Source organism: Eschrichtius robustus, chromosome 9, assembly GCF_028021215.1.
Source record: "Eschrichtius robustus isolate mEscRob2 chromosome 9, mEscRob2.pri, whole genome shotgun sequence".
NCBI lineage: Eukaryota > Metazoa > Chordata > Mammalia > Artiodactyla > Eschrichtiidae > Eschrichtius > Eschrichtius robustus.
The window spans coordinates 18,162,637-18,177,996 of NC_090832.1; the positions used below are offsets into that span (position 1 = coordinate 18,162,637).

The 15,360-nt window shown below is 41.2% G+C and overlaps 1 pseudogene; it reads left to right on the plus strand.

Moving 5' to 3' along the window:
• The first annotated feature begins 10,350 nt into the window (after positions 1-10,350).
• On the plus strand, positions 10,351-12,088 carry LOC137769096 (anaphase-promoting complex subunit 13 pseudogene; annotated as a pseudogene).
• Positions 12,089-15,360: the final 3,272 nt, after the last annotated feature.

The window sequence follows — 15,360 nt, forward strand, 5'->3', positions numbered from 1 at the left end:
CCAAGTTTTTTGTTTTTGTCTGATGCTTTTGGGTACAAATACAAAGCACTCCCTTTATTAGCTGAGGTAGCAAATGTGGGTATTGTTTATTTCACCTTTTGGCTCTGGTATGCCTCCAGTGGACAGATCTGGAAAAAAAAAAGATCCAGGTGCCAATGTCTCTAGTGGTCCCACTGTTGAAAACTCATCCTGGGAGGAACCAGGTTTACTCTCCACATTCATGTACTAATAACTTACTGAGTGCCTGCTTCGCTCTGGACCCTGGGAATATCTGGTAGAATAAGACCATATAACTGTTCTCAGTGGGGAAACAAGACCAAAAAGACAATTAGTTTCAATATGATGTGGTGAGGGCTGTGACAGAGGCACACTCCAAACATTATAAGAGCAGCTAAGAAGAGCACCTGCTTGCTGGGTGGGGGAGGTGTGGGGAGCAGGGGTCCAAGGATGACTTCCTGGAAGGGGCAATGATTATGCTGGCTTTGAGGGATGCTCAGGAGTTTGCCAAGCAAATAGTCTAGTCTTTCCTTTCCTTGCCTAGTCAAGGAAAGGCATTCTGGACAGAGGCAACAGCCTGTACAAAGGCATGATCTGATTAGGGAATGGAAATGGTTCCCTCTTGTTGGAACAAAATACACGTGAGGGCAAGCAGGCAGGAGACAGTTATGGGGACTACTGGCTACTGCAGTAAGGACTCCATATTCAAGCCTGAAAATGAAAAGGTTTTGATCAAGGGAGTGACATGAACCATTCTGTATTTTACAAATGCTACTTTGCCGTTTTGTCACGGAAAGTTTGGAGAGAGCTGAGGCTGGTGTTGAGACCAATTAAGAGACTATTAACAAAATCTAAGTGAAAAGAGATGGCAGGAAAACGAAGGCAGCTTTAAACCGAATCCTAAATATGACATCATCATAGTAATACCATGCAGGGCCTATATAGTGATTGAGACAAGCCAGGCGTTGTTCTCAGCACTCCACGCTCATCCCTTGGAATCCTTATGACAACCCCATGCTGTCTGTGTCCTGTTTCACAGACAAAGGCTCTTAGGCAACAGGAGGCTAGTAATGTTCCCAAGCTAAGAAAGCTCCGCCGACGGCAGAGTCAGGATTCAAATCCTGGGTATCAGGCTCCAAAGTCCTTGCTCCTCACCACCACGCCACATAAAAGTGGACAGATGGGCAGATGAAGTCAAGAAGTTCTGCAAGGTTCAGAGGCCTGGACCTGGGAGCCAGACAGGCCTCATACAAAGGCTTGCCCTGAACCCCCATCCAAAATAAAGTGTTACTTGATCTTACTGAGTTTAAACTATAAAATCTCAAAAACTCTTAAACTTGGATTTTTGCAGGTTATCACAAATAATAAAATAATATCTGTCAGTTGGATGCGTGATGTCTAAGCACAAAGAAAGCACAAATGTAAAATTGTGGTTACTATTATTGTGAATATTCAAAAATATTCTCTGTATTCCCCACGGAGGTGATACTCACCAAGGTAGGAAAAATGGGTAGACAGGTGGGAGAAACAGGAGTGGACAGTATTTAGGGGGCAGAAAGTGATAATTTCAGGATGTTTTTCAGTGGTGAAAAGCATTTTCAAGGCAGGAACCAGATTTTACTTCTTTTATTTCCGGCAGTTTATGGCAAATAGTAGTTTCTCAAGAATGTATACTGGGGTTATAAATTTAATTCATAATATAATACTAATATGCAGGGGAAAATTCCTTCATTTCCTCTGTAACTGATCTGTTTTTCCTTATAAGCACCCCCTCCACAGGTGAAGAGTAGAAAATATTTTATATTTTTATCCAGTGTAAAGCTTAGTTGGATCTAATAGTTTAATTAATCCTTTCAGGTAATGCTAAGTCTCTCTTTAAAAAAATAACAATCTCAGTCTTTCACATGGTTTCCTTTTTTCCTCCTGCCTCTCTTCTTCCTTTCCCTAAAACAGCATCCAGGTGTATGCTTCAAATCAGGATAAACCCACTCAACATAAGACTGCCAGGAAGCAGGCAATGAGGCAACAGACACTTCAGATTCTCCAAAGTACTCCTTCTACAGGTAGGTCTGCTCAGGTCCTGTGAGCCTGCTGTTCTTTATTCCCACAGTGTGTGAGGATGTTGCCTTCTTCATCGATGCCTACTTTGTATGGTGGGATATCAGCCACCACACTAGTTAGCCTTCAAGGCCAGAAGAGAACTAAAGATCTCCCCAACTGATTAATAACACGTACCTTATTAAAGTTTAGACAACAAGTATGGATATCATACATTGCAGAAGCTGCCTTTAAAAGTCTGTCAAACCCAGTTATATGTAATTTATCATAAAAGTTAGGAAATAATTTATCTATGGGACAAAGAAGAATAAAACCTTAGAATGGAAAATAAATGGAAAGGGATAACGTTATGCCTATCAATAAAAAAGATGATTGATTTTGAGGGTTCTGACACTAGTTGTTATGTATGCAGCAAAATGTTCTGCAAGAAAATTAGCTATGGGCTTCCCTGGTGGCGCAGTGGTTGAGAGTCTGCCTGCTAATGCAGGGGACACGGGTTCGTGCCCTGGTCTGGGAAGATCCCACATGCCGCGGAGCGACTAGGCCCGTGAGCCACAACTACTGAGCCTGCGCGTCTGGAGCCTGTGCTCCGCAACAAGAGAAGCCGCGATAGTGAGAGGCCCGCGCATCGCGATGAGGAGTGGCCCCCGCTTGCCACAACTAGAGAAAGCCCTCGCATGGAAACGAAGACCCAACACAGCCAAAAATAAATAAATAAATAGAATAAATTAAAAAAAAAAAAAACAGATGGTGCTTTAAAAAAAAAAAAAAAAAGAAAATTAGCTATAACTAGTTCTTTTCTTGAGGCAGAGCTATATGCATGTTTGTCTGAAATTAGCAATAAACATTAAATCACCGAACTCTTAGGTCTGGGTACTGACATTTATAGGATATGGGAAGTCTTTAAGAAATGCTTTATTTCTAAGTCAATATCTTGCTTGGTAGTTTCATCTTTTGAAGATGAAAATTGATTTTTCTCAACACTGCAAACAGGCTGCTCCCCTCCCCCATCACTACGTAGTGCCAGAAGCACAAGCAAAGCCCCGATGACTGACCATGAGCAGCCTCATGGCTTGCCATTTCAGCATGTTCCACATAGAGCATGGATAAGGTGACTTTTCCAACACTGCACATATTAAAAGAATTTTCTTTTTTTATTATTGACAAAAAAAGATAGTCAGACAGTACTTTTGTTACAAGCTGTCATAGTTATTTTACCTGAATTTTTTTTTCAGTAAAAAGGATTGGCTCAGATCTGACTTAAAAATAACCCAGTGTGTTTATTTGTGACAAGCTCATTTCTCTATGAGGACTGAAGGATTAACCGTCATTGGGTAAAGCTTGAAATCTGTTGCTATTGAATTTATGAGTGCTTCAAAAAAATCAAGCCTAAAGAATAAAAAGCATTTTTCTGTACTATTTCACTTTCACTGGAAGAATTGAGGAAAAATGTTAAACAGAAATGTTGAGGTATCTCCCACAATATGATATGTGGATTTTTTGAATGAGAAAAAAAAAAGATCTCCATACAGTTTAAGGAATGTCTCCTCTATCACAACGTTCTGCTGGCTGCTGGGGCACTTGTGAGATTATACCAGGGAAGTTCCATTTCCACTTGGGAGATAGAAAGCCACAAAAATTACTCTCACCTTAACAGTGAAAAAAAAAAGGGCAGCTAATCTATAAAATCATAACTCTTCTGGAGCCCATCAGAGAGCTGAAGTCACAGGCAAAGAATGACAAATTCCTCCAAGAAAAGATGGGACACACAAACTGTTCTGCCCCAAGGTATGGGAAAACCTGGTAAGAAGAAAGAAGCTTTAATTTTATGAATATTCAAAGACAGCGTGTGAGTTAGCATGACAGTTTAGAATAACTGGGGACCCCAGACATGAGAAGGATCCGCACCATCTCACAAGTCACAGTAGGGTGATCTTGAACAAGACTGAGGGCAGGGGAGAAGAATGAGGGCAGCGGTACAAGAGTCAGGAGGTGACCGGCTGCCACTTGGGACAACACTTCCCCAGACCGTCTCTTATATGAAGCAAATGCTTTAAGTTGCTGTGGGGGATGAGGGCACAAAATCCTCTTGTCCCGTGGCAGAGTCAAAGATCCAATGCTTTACGGGACAGATAGAAGCAAAAGCTCTCTGCTCCCCGGGGGCGGACAGGCAGGGAACTCACTTGGGCCCCAAATCCTGTACTGATACCAAGCGGACATCTGTAACTGCTAGAAAAGGGGAAGAAAACTCTCCCACTCAGAGTCTGGCTGCTGTGATGAGGGGAGGGGATGGGGGGACAGTAATGCTGAGAAAGCCCTATACCCAAGGCTCAGGCTCACAAGACCTCCCTAAAACTGGGGATGGATCATGAGAAGTGAGGAACCCTCCCACCACGCATCCAACTCCCATCCCCCACCCCCAACTCTACTGGCCCCACCACATGACTAGCACTTAGTAACAAGCAATCACAGTCTATTCCTGGGGGAAGGACAAGAATGGCCCAGCCATATACCCTGAGAAAACCATAATTCAAAAAGAGTCATGTACCAAAATGTTCATTGCAGCTCTATTTACAATAGCCAGGACATGGAAGCAACCTAAGTGTCCATCATCGGATGAATGGATAAAGAAGATGTGGCACATATATACACATATATACAATGGAATATTACTCAGCCATAGAAAGAAATGAAATGGAGGTATTTGTAATGAGGTGGATGGAGTTAGAGTCTGTCATACAGAGTGAAGTAAGGCAGAAAGAGAAAAACAAATACAGTATGCTAACACATATATATGGAATCTAAGAAAAAAAAAAAAAAAAAAGGTCATGAAGAACCTAGTAGCAAGATGGGAATAAAGACAGAGACCTACTAAAGAATGGACTTGAGGATATGGGGAAGGGGAGGGGTGAGATGTGACAGGGTGAGAGAGTGTCATGGACATATATACACTACCAGATGTAAAATAGATAGCTAGTGGGAAGCAGCCGCATAGCACAGGGAGATCAGCTCGGTGCTTTGTGACCGCCTTGGGGGGTGGGATGGGGAGGGTGGGAGGGAGGGAGATGCGGGAGGGAGGAGATATGGGAACGTGTGTATATGTGTAGCTGATTCACTTTGTTATAAAGCAGAAACTAACACACCATTGTGAAGCAATTATACTTCAATAAAGATGTTTAAAAAAAAAAAAAAAGAATGGCCCAGCTGTGCATGAGCTGCTGCAATCTGAGGATGGAGCAGGGACATTAAGAAAAATCCTTCAGCACTGCAAGATCTACTCTAAGCACAAGATTAGAGCAGCCCACCATTGGAGGAATTTGAAGTCCATGGTGCACTCAGGGTTAACTATAGCAACAGCAAAGCCCAAACCCAACCCAACCTCAGACTGGACTGGCTCAACCACACACAATAACGACCTGAGAAAATAAGAAGTGTGTTCATTTCTGGATCTTAACACCATTTACTTCAGTCTCTTCTGTTCTTCAACTGACAATGTCTGACATTCGATCAAAAATAACAAGGCACATAAAAAAGCAAGAAAAAAGATGACTAAACAAGTCTGTCTTTATTAAGTTCCTGCTTCGGGGAGAGGCCTGTTAGCCAATACCTAAAATGGATTATAACATAAAACTGTATTAGAAATATTTCAAAGTGTATTAGAAGTATTACATATACAGCGAAATGAGTAATTTTTGCCTAGAGGAGGTGCCAGGGAAATCAAATAAGAGACGTTAAGTGAGAATGTGCCATGAGGACAAATGGAAAAAGCATTTCAGTAGAGGAAATTGCTGTGCAAAGGCATGGATGGATGAAGAGGACATGAAATCACAGTTAGGCCAATAGAGCCTTAGGGGAAAATAGTTCTCTCATTGTTTGGTGCTTCTCTCATGGTGTCTGTGAAGGTGCATCAGTATACAATGCTAATTGTTCTCTGAAAATAGAAAAACAAATCGACTATACGCTGGGGGTGAAGTGACTCCTTAACACAGTGGCCTCTGGAAGAAAGATTCTTGAATACCCTTGAGCTCATTCATAAACTGCTGTTGACAAGGTTAGGTTTTCTTGCGACTGGTGGTAGCTGATCTTTAATTTTTAAAACACTCTTAAATGAAAATAAAAACATTTATAATCACTGAAGCCTACTGAGCATCCCAAAGACAGAATAGCTTAAAAAAAGGCATATTGGCATAAATTTGAATAAATTTCCTGCATTTCTCTATTCATAGGAAACAACACCAAACATTTTTCTCCTTTCTTTCTCATTGAACAGTTGAATTAAGAGAAATGTATGGCTTGTAACACTTCTCATTAATGGTAATTAGCTTCTGTATTTGAACAATGTCATAAACACTCACATGTATGTCTTCGTGGGATATAAAAATTATAACCTTTTGGAAATCACCCAAACAAAGCTAAACTCTAAGAGCTTTTGAATATAAAGTCTACTGTGGAAATGGTGCAATTGCATGGACCTTTCGATACAATTGGCTTAAATTGATTTCATTATGAAGTTTAAACTCTCATATATAGTTAGCACAGTTTATTTATAGGCTGCCACTGAGCAGTTTGGGAAGCTGTACAAATGCTATGTCATTAATCTTCACTTCCCTCCCCATCTTCTCTGTGAGGGAATTGACTTCCTCAGTGCAGGTATAGCCATTACACAGGCTCGGATGGACGGCAGGGGCTCCATGGTTGGGGGCTGCTGTGGAAGATTTAAATCTCCCTTGGAGTCACTGATCTTCTTCCCCTCTTTCATCTATCAGTAGATGGGGAGGGACTAGGCACTCCAGATTTTATATTGACCACTCACCACTCGTTTATTTACACATTCATTGTAATCCTGCATTTCTTTATCTACATCTGGGCAGGACAAGTTGGAAATGCAACCCAGCCAGGGCAACAATGACTATCTGCATAGCTTTCCTTCTCGGACAGGCAGGTGTATCCCCATGGGGTATGCAAAGTGCGCTGAGAGTTCAGGCACTAGGATAGCTGTGGAACATCTTCCTGGATCATTAATTTCCCTCAAATATTTTTTGAGAAAATCTTATTTTTTGAAAATAAATGTCATTAGGTCATGAATTGGAATGCAAATTAGAATTAGAATATGTTTAAACTAAAATTAAAAAATTAAAAAATTGTCTTCACCCTTGCCCCAAGATAATTACCCAGATCCACCCGGCTCTCCTGTTCACGCTCTCCTATGAGAAGTACCAGAGTGGATACTGGAAGAAGCTCTGACACTTGCTAAGGTGAGTTAATTTGTGAAGTATAGGAATCTGGGGGGATGGTAGTAGCTAATAGGAGGCAGTTCAATGATAGTCATGATGTCATTCTTCAAGAGGTCACAAGCATTAAGAAATGCATTAAACAAAAACACAGCTACCATGAAGTGCCCAACAGAGGAGTTGATGAGGCTAGAATTTCTGCTGAGCCTGGTTTCTCCTGAGTCCAAGAGCCACAGGTCTTCAACAGAATGTGTCCAGATATCATTTTCTCAATGTTCTAGGCTCAGTACCACCACCTTTAAGATGGGCACTCCAGGGAAAAAGCCACAGCCCAAAAAAAACAACCCAAACAGCAAGAAAAACGTGTTCTTGAGATTTGTTTGCGCTGCCTTGGAGCTCAGATATTCTGATACCCGTCTTCCCGCTCTGGGTTGTGATATGGCTTTTCCCCAGGAAGTCAGCTTTCTGACCCCCTAGAACGGCTCTTAGAGCATCCTCTTGACAGCACTGACCCCTCCCTACAACTAGTACCTGACGCTGACTCTCCCCACTGCACGATCCCCCTGAGCATATGCTGATCAGACACAGGTCACTGGACTCCAGCTTGCTGTTTCCACAAGAGAATTTACAGTGCAAGGAGAGACTCTGCTGGCTCTAAAACTCCTCTCTCCCCCTTTTACAATGACTGTTTCTGCTCTTCTCCCAGAAGTTGCCCTACTGCGTAAGGGCTACTTGCCCTCTGAGCTATGTGAGTGTTGGGAAGTGCAAAGGACAAAGGAAGGCACAGAAGTCAGAAGCAGGGAGATGCCACACTCACCACCAGCTTTCCCCTATAGATGAACAGACCTCTAGAATGTTTTCTACAATACAGCTAAACCAACGATCTGTCCTTGTAATTAAAACAAGAGAAAGGGCCACTTCTATAAATTCTGCATTAAAGCCACAACTTCTAGCAACAATGTGCTACTAAACCTGGTTCAACCGTCGATTCCTTAAAGTTTCTCCACGTCTCTGGGCCTACTTTGCCTTTGCTCCATCTAACAGAGCTCTACTATTTGTACGTTGTGGGAATTGCTTGCCCTTGAAATAAAGATTCACGAGGTGGTAAAGACAGACAACCATTCAGAGATATCTGCGAAGGACACACATTCGCAGCCTTCCTGTTCATTCCCCTAACTTTCTTGAGCTTAGTTCAGCAGGCTAGAAAACCATGGAAAGAATTGCTTTTACTGTAAAGCAGCCTTCAGAGACATCCCCAGGCTTTGCGTGCAAGGCCTGATTTAGAGTTTCCCCATTCACACTCGGCGTGGGGTGGGGAGAGGGGGTGGGCACCAGTCATGGTGTCTTCCCTTCAATGCTCAGCTTAGTAGACAATAAATAAACCACTTTTCAGAAAATTACCTCTTCCGACATACTAAATGATACCCTGGTGCCCTGTACGTGTTGATTTCCGTCACTGTAAAAATTAATTCATCTCATACTACTTACTACTACAAGAAGTAATCTACTTCTTGAGAGCAATTTTGTTATAGGATCAAAGCCAATACTTCCAAAAAGGGGGAATTTCTCTTGTGAACTGCACTACAAATGGAATCTTGAAGCTGGGACATTTTTTTCTTTTATTCCACATATTATTTAGACGACAGTTATGATCTCCTATTTTCGAATAGTTAATGAAAAGGAAACAATGCCAACATCTTGTTGGTGGCTTCTCAAAAGACTTTTGCCCTTTTCTTATTCATTGTGGAAAAAATGAGTTTTTTGACTTGTAAACCAGGACGGACTGGAGGTTTGCGAAGGAGAACGGACATTCCATCAGCGATTCTTAAGCAAACACTGGGACGCCATCGAGCCAGTCAGAAAGGCAGATCATCTGAGTCCCGGCCAGAATCCATTCATCACTGCTCCGTCTCAAATAAGCTCAGCCACTTGACCTCAGTGTCAGAGAAGAACTTGGCTGGACTTCAGGGACCCATAAGAGATCGGAATTGTTCAACTAGATAGGCATAAAACCTGGGAAATGAATATGCTCCTTGAAGCGTCGTCAGTACCAATGGGAAAGACCAGCTGTAGGTTTTGGAAGGAAACCCAATCAAACATACACTTCAGGTTCTCTGGAAGGGATATCCTTTCATCATTCATTCATTCTATAATTCACCGATATTTGGCAAGCATTCATTTTGTGACAGGTACTGTACTAGGCTATGAGACTACAGAGGTGAGTGAGATAAAGACATTTAGCCGGGCTGCATCATAAAAGAACATTATAGGTCAAAGGGAGAAATTTGGATTTTGGTCTAAGTGCCTTGGAAATCATGAAGGTTTTAGGTAAAGGAGCGATGTAATATGGTTTACACTTTTTTTAACTTTTTTTATTTTGGACGCGCCGCGTGGCTTGCAGGATCTCAGTTCCCCAACCAGGGATTGAACCCAGGGTACAGCAGTGAAAGCCCGGAATCCTAACCACTAGGCCACCAGGGAACTCTCTGGTTTACATTTTAAACTACAGTGGAGAGATGTATGGAGAACAGACTGGAACGAGGGAAGTGGAACTGGTAAGAACTTGTCAAAAGTCCATTGGTTTGGAAGACGCATCTGAGTAACAGATTCAAATAAAGTTTAATAGGAAGGGATAATTTTTCCTTTTTCTTGAAAACCTCAGCAGTTGACTTGCTTTTTCTTCCTTCTTCCTTTCCTTCTTTCCTCCCTTCACTCCCTCATTTTGAAATGGGAGAATCTTTAGTGTTTTTGCTGAATATAAGAGAAATAAAATCTTATCATTAAAAACTGCCAAAATATACCAGTGTAGAAAAAATAATGTAAAAGCCTTCCCCTTCGCTCTAGCTCATACCAAGAAGATAACCACTGTTTCATGTCTGTATGTCCAGGTTTTCTCCATGAACATATAAGAAAGAAAGAAATATATTAATAACGGTGACTTGGCAAACAAACATCAGCTTTAATAAGTAAACTTGAAGTGGCTAAACAATGACCCGCAATACAAAAAGAAATCAGAAATAGATGGATATGAAGGAAGACTTATCTAGGTGGTATTACTCAAAGTATGGTCCTGAGACCACCTGAGAATTCCTGGTTTTTATGCCTTCCTACTGAATCTCTGAGAATAGAGATCAAGAACCTGAACTATAACAGGCTTCCAAGTGATACCAATGCACATTTAATTCAAGAACCATTGACTCAAAGTACGTAATTTTTGTCTTAATTAAAAGTGAATAACAACTATACATATATCTTCAGAATAGATGAGCATGACCAAAACATCTTTCACTTTCCTTTTAATAAGAAGAAAATTGAATTATCTTTTTCTAATTGTTTACCCACCAACATATGTTTAGAAGCAGAAAAGTGATGGTTCCCTCCCTTCCTCCAGGCAGGATCTCAGTTAGTCACCGTTCCTGTCCTCTCTCTGCTCCTTACTTGCTCCTCCAATGAAGAAGAAAGAACTTATCTGATGGGCAACTCAGGAGAAGAAGCTGAATACACTCCCCCAGTCCCTCCTGGCACTTTCTTTAGGATGCCCCTGTGCAGTGTGCATGGTTTTTTTCCAATTCCTTCCATGCCACAGGCTTAGTAGATATGACCCATGATTAAGTCAGAAAGTCTATTTGGGAGCCCAATGTTGCCAGAAAGCTCAGTCACGTTCTCCAGTGTACCTTTCAGCAGTAAGAAAGCTGACATCTGAACCTACCACTGTCTGACTGCTGCATCTTTCACTTGGCTTGGAATCAGGTGGGGGGGGGGGGGCTATGGACTGCCTGCATTGAGCCTCGACACCATCTCAGTGGGTCACGGTAACCCATCATTCTCATAACCATGTAACACAAATTTTATTCATCTCATCTTAGTGTTGTTTACTGTTTAATGGAGTCAGTACTTTCTATCAACGCACAGAAGTAAAAATACAGGATTTTGTTTTGAAAAACAAAACTAACTGAGTGAGTCACCCATTCTGCAGTTATGGAATATCGTTTTTAGACCTCAAAGAAAAGTCCCTGATTTAGGAGAAAGGGATTCTCAAGACCACATCTCAATAAATATTTCTTAATAATTCAGAAAAGGGAAGGAGTGAGGAAGGTGAGGAAAGGAGAGGAGAGGGAGAAAGAGAGCATTCCTTTGTCGTAAATACTTCTTTTGCTAGGAAGGCTATAGAAGTAGCCCACCACCAGCCACTACCCAATAGTTTATGGAACCTTCAGCAGGTCACCTAACACCCAAAAACCCTTGGATCACAGGCAGTCTGTGATCTCGTCCAATGGTTAACTTCTTCCTGTTTCTGTCGGCTTGTGCATGAGCCTTCACTGATTATTTGTCTTTGAACATATGAAAAAATGTTTTAAACATCAGTTTTCTCACATCAAGAAAGCTTGCGACTTCTCCAAAACACCAAGGACAGCAAACATAGAGTCCGCAAAATGCAGTCAATGAACAAGTATTGTGAAAAAAATTAAAAGACTATAAAACACAAATATGTTTTCCATAAAAAGACAACATCCTGGAGGAGGTGGGCGCTGTGCTGGGCCAGGTACTGATCTGGCAAGATCACAGCTGCAGGAGAACGGACAGTGAGGTACAGAGAGATGGAAGGCTCTTGGATTTGACTGATGATGCTTGGCAAGAAGACAAGCTGTCTTGTGAGGATGCTGCAATACCACTGAATGAACTTCCTGCACCTGAAGAGGACAATGGTGGCACCACAGAAATCTTTTAAAGTACAAGAAATGAAGTGGACCAACTGGGCCTTATAATACCTCCATGAGAATGTTTCCCCCATAGGAAACTGATGTCTGGTTCCTTGTTCATGGACAGATTTTTTTTTTCTTAAAAAGGCAACATCCTGGGTGTTATAAGCTCTGGTTCATGATTCAGGAGGTCTGAACATTGGTTTCATTTTTGCTATCAATTTACAGCTTAACTTTGAGAAAGATGCCTAGCATTCCTGATGGTCTGAAAAACAGTTTGTAAAAATGAGTCATGATTATCTATAGGAACCAACAAACTGCTCCAACCCCATCCCTCTGGGTAGGGTAGAGTAGAAATAACACTGAGCTGGAAGATCTCAGGTGAATTACTTTCAGTCTCTGGGCTTAGTTTCTCATGTGTAAAATGAGAAAAGTTGGATGTGAATCCCTTTAATGTCCCGTGTTGAAAAGCCTAGGACACTGGGTTATAGGAGATTAAATGAGCACAACATCTTTTCTCTCCTTTGGACCCATAGTGATGGTAGTTTTGAAATCCCACACACATAGCTTCCAATGTCGCCTGGGCACTGGGAGAGAGACAGCGTATGGAGGACCACTCCTGGTCATTCTGTAGAGGCTAGATTTGGAATGGCACAGGTCACTTCTGCTTAACATTCCACTGGAGAGAATGGTGTTGTTTCCTGAAACTGCAAGGAAGCCTGGAATGTGCATAGTAGGAGAAGAAAATCTTTTAGTAGTTAGCTAGTAGTCTCTGCCACAAGACAATGGGAAAGAATTTAAGTGTGTCAACGATATGTGTAAGAAAAAAGAATACAGGGGCTTCCCTGGTGGCGCAGTGGTTGAGAATCTGCCTGCTAATGCAGAGGACACGGGTTCGAGCCCTGGTCTGGGAAGATCCCACATGCCGTGGAGCAACTGGGCCAGTGAGCCACAACTACTGAGCCTGCACGTCTGGAGCTTGTGCTCCGCAACAAGAGAAGCCGCGACAGTGAGAGGCCCGTGCACCGCGATGAAGAGTGGACCCCGCTCGCCGCAACTAGAGAAAGCCCTCGCACAGAAACGAAGACCCAGCACAGCCAAAAAAAAAAAAAAGACTACAACTACCTGAACGGCAACTGGAATTAATGACTAAATGATAAACGACCAAAAGGTAAAAAAGGAACTGTGAACTAATGATTACTATCACATGATATTCTGAAAGATAAAACTATTCTGATTTTTTTTTTTAATCTAGCAAAGGAAAGGGTAATTAATAAAAGTCTCTATGGTTGTATGCTTAAAAAAAAACCACCTAGGACACAAGTAATACGCCAGGATAAAATTAATCAGTTGTTTTCCTTCATCTAATTTGATGCTAGCCTGTGTGGGTGTTAGAGCAGAAGTGGGAGGTTGACTTTGTAAAGTTAACACCCCAGAATTGCTTTCAAAATATAATTAAGTTGTTTGGCGGAAATCTTCCATTCAGAATCAAAGTACACTTAGAAGATATAAGATGTGGAATAAGTATTGTGCTTTAGTTAGATAAAAATGGCCAATGAAATGTGATTGTGCACTTTAATAACCAGTATTAAAAAATTCTTACAGTTTGCACTCTGTGTTTAAGTAAGTGAACTTTTCTAAAAAACGTCCTTGTTGCCCCACTAATGTCTTTTGCACTTCTGTGTGAAAATGCTTATTTCTTTGCCCCAAGGAACCAGAGATATGTCATGTCAGCTTAAAATATGGTTGGTACAGGCCTCAGAGTGAGCCCCTGGTGTTTGTTTAAATAGGCCTTTTGATTCGCAAGCAATTAGCCATTCATGACATATGACACTGTAACTGATGTCATCAGAGCAGCTAATTAAGTGTACTTATGCACATGACACTCCATGATGCAAGGGACTCAAAGTACAAACATACTTCCTGGTTTCTGGATACCACAGACTTAATAATTTGGCTGGAATTCATCACAATCTGATTATGCGTTTGGCAATGACCCCTTTGAAGAATGCAAACTGCTAGTTTCCCAAGAAATTTAATTTGGCATTCCTAGCCTTTTCTTTACTTTCTGCAATATTTCCTACACCTTCAATTAAATGAATCAGCTCTGCTACAGTCACTAATTTCTAGTGATTAACAAAAACAGGCCAGTGAGTTTGCTTTGAGCTTATTTCTATTTCGGCCTAAAGCAGAGGAAGTGTTGGGTAATGAGCAGCTGCTGAGAGTTAGACCTGCCTGACTTATCAAGACTGTGGCAAATCTGCACGGTGATCAAGTGACATCTCTTCTATTTGCTCCATGACGTGGCTGGGAAATGTAGAAGGGAGCCCAGGGTCAGAGGAGGAGCCCAGGTCTGGAGATCAGGCAGATCTGCATTCAAATCCCAGGCCCACAACTTACTAGCTGCGAGACCTCTGACAGCGGGCTGAATCTTCTGAGGCCCACCTTCCTTATCGGTAATTACAGATAACAGCACGTCCTGTGAAACATTTTTTCCAGAGTGGTGATATCAAACTATACTCCCACCAGCAATGTATAAGATGAGCTCCCCCAATTCATCAACACTTGCATAGTCAGTCTTTTTAATTTTAGCCATTTTGGCATATTGGGGTATCCCTTTGTGGTTTTAATTTGTATTTTTCCAATGACTAACGATGTTGAACACACTTAGTGGCCATTTTGAGATCTTTTTCTGTGGAGTACCTATGCAGGTTCTTTGCCCATTTTTAATTGCATTGTCTCCCTTTTTCTTATTTATTTTTAGGAGTTATTTATATATTTTGCATATAAGTCCTCTGTCAGATATTATGTGTTTCAAAATCTTCTCCCAGTCTGTGGAGCATTTTCATACTTATGTTATTTTTTGATGAATAGAAGTTCTTAATTTTAATAAACACTAATTTATAAACCTTTTCTTTTATGATTAGTGTTTTTTTTGTGTCCAGTTTGAGAAATCTTTGCTTATCCCAAAGCACTGAAGATATTTTCCATCTTTTTTGTAAAGAAGCTTTTTTTTTTTTTAATTCTAAAATTTAGGTCTATGACCCATCTTGAATTAGTTTTTATGTATGGTGTGTGATGTAGGAATTGTGGTTCATTTTTTTTTTCTATAACCAAATCCAAGTGCTCCAGCACAATTTATTGAAAAGAACATCTTTTGTCCACTGAATTGCAGTGGAGCCTTTGTCCTAAGTCAAGTGAACTATATAGGTGAGGGTCTGTGTCTGGATTCTGTTCCACTGATCTAATTGTCTGTGCACTAAAACTATGCTGTCTTGATTAAGTTTTGAAATCTGGTAGTTTAAGTCCTCCAACTTTGTTTTTCTTTAAGGTTTTCTTGTATATTTTAGATCCTTTGAATTTCCATATGAACT